A 7,915-nucleotide genomic window follows, 5' to 3' on the forward strand; every position below is an offset into this window, starting at 1 on the left:
CAGGCGGGTGATTGTACATGGACGCCATCTTGACTCTTCCCTCCACTTTGTTCTCTTATGAGAAGTTCTTTGCTTAACTTGGGCCTTTTCCTTCAGAAGTTGGTAATTAGCTTTTTAATTTCTTTAAAGAATGTAGTTGGGGAAAGGGTGTGGAGAATTGAGAAACAAACAATGATTGCGGGAGGGGGAAGGGAAAATTAGAACTGATTGTAAAGATGCATATACAACTCTTTTCAAAAGCGATTTAACTATGGAAGTGTATGATATGGGAAGACTATATTAAGAAAACTGCTAGAAAAAATGAACCAAACTTGACCTATGGTTACCATGGGTGAAGGAGGAAGAGTTTTTATTTAGGGGCATTGAGTTTATGTTAATGGAGTTGGAATAATTTGAAAAAGAATATCAATAATGCTTATACAACATGAAGAGTATAATCAATGGCACTGAATTTTACATGTAGAAATTACTGAATTGGAGAATGTTTTGTAGTGTACACATTTGCCATAACTAAAAAAAATAATTACACAAGTAATGAGTACAAGGAAGAAGTAAATGTTCTCAAATTGATTGAGGTAATTATTGTACAATTCTTTATATAATTGAACTATTGAATTGTAGGATATGTAATTGAAGTGCCAATTAGACTGTTTAAATCAAGAATGAAGTTGAGATTTGTATTGGAATTGTGTTGTATTTGTAGATTGCCTTAAGTAATATTGCCATTTTCACATTCCACAATATTAAGTCCTATCCATGAGAACAGGATATCCTTCTATTTGTGTAGGTTTCTTGTAATAATGTCCTGTAGTTGTCTTTGTACAGGTGTTTTGTTTCTTTGGTTAGGTATATTCCTAGGTATTTAAACTTTTATGTAGCTATTTAAATGGTTTATTTTTTTAATCTTTTTCAGAACTCTCTTTGCTGGTATATAGGAATCCAATTAATTTCTGCTTGTTAATCTTGTATGCTGTTACTTTACCAAGCCTCTCAAGTGCTTACAACCATCTCTATGTGGAGTAATTTGGGTACTTTCTATATTCTGCTTTGTTTTTGATAGAGGGTTTTCTGTTTTGTGTCGTCGTTTTTGGGCTTTACTTTGTTTGTTTACTTCCTGTTTGTGTTTTGTATGATTTTCTGTATATGAAATCCAAGATAGGAGACAGAAATTTGATTGATAATTGCTCAGGAATATGGCAAAGGAGGATGGAAGAAAATATGGAGCTAACAACAATGAGTATGAGAAGAAAGTATTCTGAAATTGACTGTAGTGATGATTGCACAAATCGTCTTAATATGACTGAATGATTAAATTTTAAGATAAAGTGTATCACAATGAAACTATTTTAAAAAGAAATATGTTAGATTGTTATAAGGTGTTAACTTGGGTGAAATGGAAGATTTCACAAGAGTGTGCTAGTTATATAATCTGTTGTCGATTTGAGAGGATTAAGAGTGAAGGGGTGGAGGTTAGCCTGTCAGTCAGGCCCCATATTGCTGACCTCATTTGGAGGCACAAAGGACATAGCTCATTGGAGGTGGGACACACATTCCCTGTGAGACACTAGGGACAATGAGCTGGATGGAGTTATGCTGATGCAGCCAGAGTGGAGCTGGAGGAGCCACTAGGAGACCCCTGACAGTGATGAGATGCTAACAACACCAACTACTGGATCCATAAGACTCCTCATACACTGGCCTGTGATTTTCCTGCATTTGGCATCATTGCATGTGTTTTGTAAGTCTGAAGAGGAATTATAGATTGGTATTGGACATATGGACTAATATTGGGCTTATAGACTTGATCTGGACTGGGCTAGGATGTTTTCTTAATGTATAATTACCTTTATGTAAAGGTCTTTCTTATACACATATGAGGGTCTCTCTGGATTTGTTTCTGTAGTCAACCGACACTAGCATATTATGGTGCATTGGGCGTGGGGTACTATAGACACAAATCATAAAGATGGAGAGTGGATCCTTGTTTGACCTCTGCCTGACGATAGTGTTTTCTCTTTGGCTAGCCAGAGGTCAGGCATGTTCATGCAGTTTACTGGGTTTTCTGGAAAGAACATGTGTGTCTATGAATTCATTTATCTAGTTTACCTGGACTAACACAAAAAGGAAGAAGAGAAATCCAGGAGAAAATACATATTAAACTATTGGAGGCATTGATAGTAGTTTAAAGTGCTGAATACAAAATTGGTGATTTTTTTTCTGTGAGTCAGTGAGAGGTGAGTGAGAGAGTAAGAGAGAGAGTGTGTTAGTGTGTGAGAGTGAATGAGCGATTGAAGGAATATGTTGAGAGGGTGAGATAGTGAGAGAGAGACAGTGAGTGAGTGAGTCAGAGAGTCAGTGAGAGAGTGAGAGACTGAGTGAGACAGGAAGTGAGAGAGTCAGTGAGTGAGTGCGATTGAGTTAGTGAGTGACAGAGTGAGTGAGTTATTGAGTGAGAGAGTGAGTGAGAGAGCAGGTTAGACAGTGAGTGAGTGAGTGAGTGAGTGAGAGACTAAGAGTGGGATAGTGAGTATGTGAGTAAGAGAGTGAGAGAGTGAGAGACTGAGAGAGTGTGTGAGAGATAGAGTGAGAGAGTGAGCGAGTCAGAGTGAGTTAGAAAATGAGTGAGTGAGTGAGTGAATGAGTGAGTGAGTGAGAGAGTGAGAGTCAGGGAGTGAATGAGTGAGAAAGTGAGTGAGAGAGTTCAGTGAGAGTGAGTGAGTTAGTGAGAAAGTGAGAGAGTGAGTGAGTGAGGGAGAAAATTAGTGAGAGAGAGAGTGAGTGAGAGAATGAGAAAGTGAGAAAGTAAGGGAGACAGTGAAAGACTGAGTAAGAGAGTGAGTCAATTGGTGATATTTTAATGGGCAATATCTACCAAAGGACAAATTTCAGTGGATTAGGGAAGGAGAAATGGAAACAAGAAATATAGGGAGGAATTATGATGAGTGATGATGCATCAAAAGGATTGCAATGTATAAAGTGAAACAAAATAATGTATGAATTTTTGATTATGAAAATGATCATCTGCTCTGTAAACCTTCACCTAATTCATAAAAAAGTTAAACAAAATTGGTGAGCTAAAAGATAATCTCCCATCTAATTTACATTAAAACTGTTATAATATAAAAATAAATAAAGGAATTGAACATATAGAGTAAGATGAAGTTTAGAGTGTATTAAAACACCAAGAAACCATATATAAATCAATGGAGGAGGAGAGATGTACTTACACTATACTTTGGGGAGCATACAATCCCATAATTAAAGGGGAGCAGAATTTATAACCAACAAGGGCATCACTTTGTGGAGTGGAATCTGAGGGCAGCGATGATTATGCATGACTGTTATAGATTGAATTATGTCAGATTGAAATATGTATTGTAAATCTTAACTTCTATGTCTGTGGTTATAATTCCATTTAGTTATAATGCCATTACATTAATGAGGCATTGTTAATGTAGGTTGTATCCTGAGGCATGTTCTTTTGAGATGTAATAGAGATAAAATGAACAGAGAGAAGCAGAGATGGGGAAGGGAAACGCTAAGCCACATGGAGATTGACCAAGAACAGATGCTCAGATAACACAAGGACCTTCCTCTGCAGAAACAGAGAGAGAAAACCTTTCCCTAAAGTTGGCACCTTGATTTCAGACTTTTAGCCTAAACTGTGTCAGAACAAAATGCTGAAACCAACCAATAAAATAAATAAATAATTCCAGAAATGAATGAATCAGAAAATATCAAAACAATACAAAAATGAGCAAAGTTAGTGCTTTGAAAGGATTAACAAAGTGATATGTAAAGGAAAAGAAGGAGAAGAAATAAATACTACCAATAAGAAATGAAATGTTCAGCGGCTATGAGATCTGAGTGATCTGGTCGGGCCTCAGTCATCAGACCTCACTGCCCCACCCCTTCCATACTTCAGTGTCGATTCAATAAAGTAATCTGATTGCAAAAAAGAAATGATGTAGGAGACATCATAAAAGAACCAAGTGAAATAAGGATAGCTACACAATATTATGAAGGGCCATACTCCACCAAATTTGAAAACCTAGAAGAAATTGACACATTTCTAGAAACATGTTACCTACTTCAATTAGCACAACTGATATAAAAAACTTAATAGACCTATAACACAAGAAGAAATAAATCAGATCATTAAAAAACTCTCCAAAACAAAAAATCCAGGACTAGATGGTTTTGCTGGAGAATTTTAACAAACATTCACAGAAGATTTAACACCAATACTTTACAAATTAGTCCAGAATACAGAAAAGTGCAATCCACCATGAAACTCATTTTAAGAAGTTTAACTGATACCGGAACCAGGTAAAGTTGTTCCCATCACAAAAAAGTACAGATCAATATCCCGTATGAACATAGATACTAAGTTTTTCAACATATTCTCAGCTAATGGATTTCAACAAGACCTTTAAAAAATACAACATGTTCAAGGGGGATTTATACCAGGTATGCTAGCATAGTTCAATATTAGAAAAACAATCAATGTTATCCACCATATGATCAAAACAAGAGAACCATATGATTACATCAATCAAGGCAGTCAAGTTGTTCAACAAAATCAAACATCCATTTCCCCTCCCAACATAGATTTTTTATAAAAATGCTTAATAAAATGGGAATAAAAGGGAAATCCCTCAACATAATGAAGTTCATATATATAATACCAATGGCTAGCACTTTATTCAACAGAGATAAACTGAAAGCATTTCCTCTCTGAACAGGAACCAGATAAGGGATTTACATTATTACGACCCTTATTTAATATAGTTCAGGAAGTCTTAGCCAGAGTTATTAGACATCAAGTACTATAAATACAATGCAATTCTGGTTCAAATCTCAATACTATCCTTCAAAGAAAAGGGAAAAACTAACCAGTAACTTTATATGGAAAGGAAAGAAAATCAGGATAAGCAAAACAATGTTTTTTTCTTTTCTTAAAAATTTAAACCATTTTATTGAGGGCTTGTAAAGGTCTTATCACAATGCATGTACACATCCATGGTGTCAAGCACATTTGTACATATGTTGCTGTCATCATTTTCAAAACATTTTCTTTCTACTTGAGTCTTTGCTATCAACTCATTTCCCCCCTCCATCCCCAACCTTCCTCATGAATCTTTGATAATTTATATATTTTTTTCATGTTTTACAGTGACCACTGTCTCCCATCACCCACTTTTATGTTGTCCATCCCCTTGAGAGGGGGTTATATGTCGATCATTGTGATTGGTTCCTCCTTTCTCCTCCCACCTTTCCCTCTCACTACACTCATTATTGGCCCTGAAGGGTTTATCTGTCCTGGATACCCTGTGTTTCCAGCTCTTATCTGTACCAGTGTACATGCTCTGATGTAGCTAGATTTGTATGGTAGAATTGGGGTCATGATAGTGGGCAGGGGGGTGGGGGGAGCATTAAAATACTAGAGGAAAGTTGTATGTTTCATCGTTGCTAAACTGCACCCTGACTGGCTCTCCTCTTCCCTGTGACCCTTCTGTAAGGGGATATCCAATGGTTTACAGGCATAAAAGACTCATTCACATTGATATGATTTTTTGTTCTGCGTCTTTGATGCCTGCTACTAATCCCATCAACACCTCATGATCACACAGGCTGATGTACTTCTTCCACGTAAGCTTTGTTGCTTCTCAGCTAGATGGTTGCTTGTTTATATTCAAGCTTTTAAGACCCCAGACGCTATCTCTTTTGATAGCTGGAAGCTATCAGCTTTCTTCACCACATTTGCTTATGCACCTGCTTTGTCTTCAGGGATCTTGTCAGGGAAGGTGAGCATCATAGAGTGGCAGGTTATTAGAACAAAGTGTTTTTGCATTGAGGGAGCACCCGAGTAGAGGCTCAATGTTCATCTGCTACCTACTTAACATATTAAATATGTACATAGATCTATTTCCCTAATGTTATATAAAATATATTTACATACATACATGTCTGTATTTAGACCTCTACAAATGTAATTTGCCTCCTAGTTCTTTCCTCTATTTCCATCTAGTTTCCTTTTGTCCCACTGTCATTTTCGGCCTTCATTCAGGTTTCAGTAATTCCTCTCAGCTACATTACCCATGCCCCACCAGGCATTCTATGCCCTCCTCATCGTTGATTGTAGGTCACTTGTTGTTCTCTTGTCCCAGGGTTTGTTGAAACCTCCTTCCTTTCCCCTTCCTCCCCGTCTCACGTGTCCCTCCGGAATCATTGCTTCTGTTGTTTTCTCCTCCGGATTATTTATCCCATTTATCTTATTTAGATAAAATGCAGAGCCAATAATAAGCACAAAAACAAGACAGAGAAAAACAAAACAAAAACAACCAAAAAACCAACTACAAGAAAAGAAGAGCCTATAAATTGTTTGTTGATCTGTTTGTGGATCCTGATGGGGTGCCACATCCTGGCCCCAAAGTCTATTTTTGACATTCTCTGGGGACTTCATTGCTTTTCTCCCCTTGATGTTCTGTTGCACACTCTTAGTGTTTTTGCCCTGGTGTGGTGGGGTAAGATGGGGTACAATTCTTGTACTATGTTTCCAGTGTTGTCCTCTGTAGTACTATGGGACAATGAGGGATATCAGGTCTCGTGATGGGGCCGGCCCTATGGTCTTCTCTATGCATTGGCTACTCTGAACAGGAATATTTTCCTCAGGGCTTGGGCCAGGATGTGTTTTACTCTCTCCTTCCATCTTTGTTTGCTCCTGTGTGCTCTCATCAGATGCCCCTCTCCCTGAGCTGTAGCTTCAGTGCTGTCTTGTGACGTGTATTTTCTTGCAGATGGGGTATCCACATAGTTGGGATTGGGGCCGGCCCTGCAGACCTCTTTATTGGTTCCTTTCTTCATGCTAGTATGTTTAAGGAAAACACTATTAAAAAACAAAATAGGAGACCCCTCACTTCCTGATTCTAAAACCTATTACATAGCCACGGATTTCAGAAGAGTAAAAAGAGAACCTATAGATTTGGGAGGCGGGGAAATTCAGATAAAGATATATCAAATAAGTACCCAATTTCTAAAATATGTAGAAAACTGCAGCATCTAAGAAAAACATGAACATTCCAATTCAAAAATAGGCAGAAGACATAAACAAACATTTCACCAAAGATAACATACAGACAGCCAACATGCTCAAGATCACTAGCTAGAAGGAAAATGCAAATGAAAACAAAACAATGAGATACCACCTCAATCTAGCATTAATAGGAATATTTTAAAACAAAAAAAACATAATAAATACTGGAGGGGATATGGAGAGATTGGAACTGTCATACATCGCTGGTGGCGTTGCAGAATTGTACAGTCACTATTTATAACAGTATGGCACTTCCTTAAACAAATGTGAATAGAAATACCATATGACCTAGCAATCTCTTACTTGGCATGTATCCTAGAAAATTAAAGAATCAAACACGAGCATCTATATGCACACCTATGTTTATTGCACACTATCCACAATAGCAAAAAATGATGGAAATAACCCAAATCCCTGTCTGTTGAAGAATGTATAAATAAACTCTAGTACATATATACTGATCAGAACCTGCCAGTGTCTTGGGAAACATTTGCCAGAGTAAATTATTTGAAATTGTTAACTACCATATGATGAGAACTGATGAACTAATATTAATACGAGGATTTACTGGTCAAATTTTAAAAATCGTTTATATCTTTCATTAAACAAAAACAAAACCCAAACCATAGTTACCCTATAGGACAGAATAGAACTGCCTCGCAGGGTTTCAAAGGCTAGAACCTTTATGGAAACTGACTGCCACATCCTCTTCTCTAGAAGCAAAGTAAGTAAAGTAGCTGGCGGGTGCAATCTGCCCATCCTTTGGTTAGCAGCTCAGCGCTTAACTACTGTGCTACTAGGATTCCTAATTCCTTGTAT

Source organism: Tenrec ecaudatus, unplaced genomic scaffold (assembly GCF_050624435.1).
Source record: "Tenrec ecaudatus isolate mTenEca1 unplaced genomic scaffold, mTenEca1.hap1 Scaffold_1186, whole genome shotgun sequence".
NCBI classification, from domain to species: domain Eukaryota; kingdom Metazoa; phylum Chordata; class Mammalia; order Afrosoricida; family Tenrecidae; genus Tenrec; species Tenrec ecaudatus.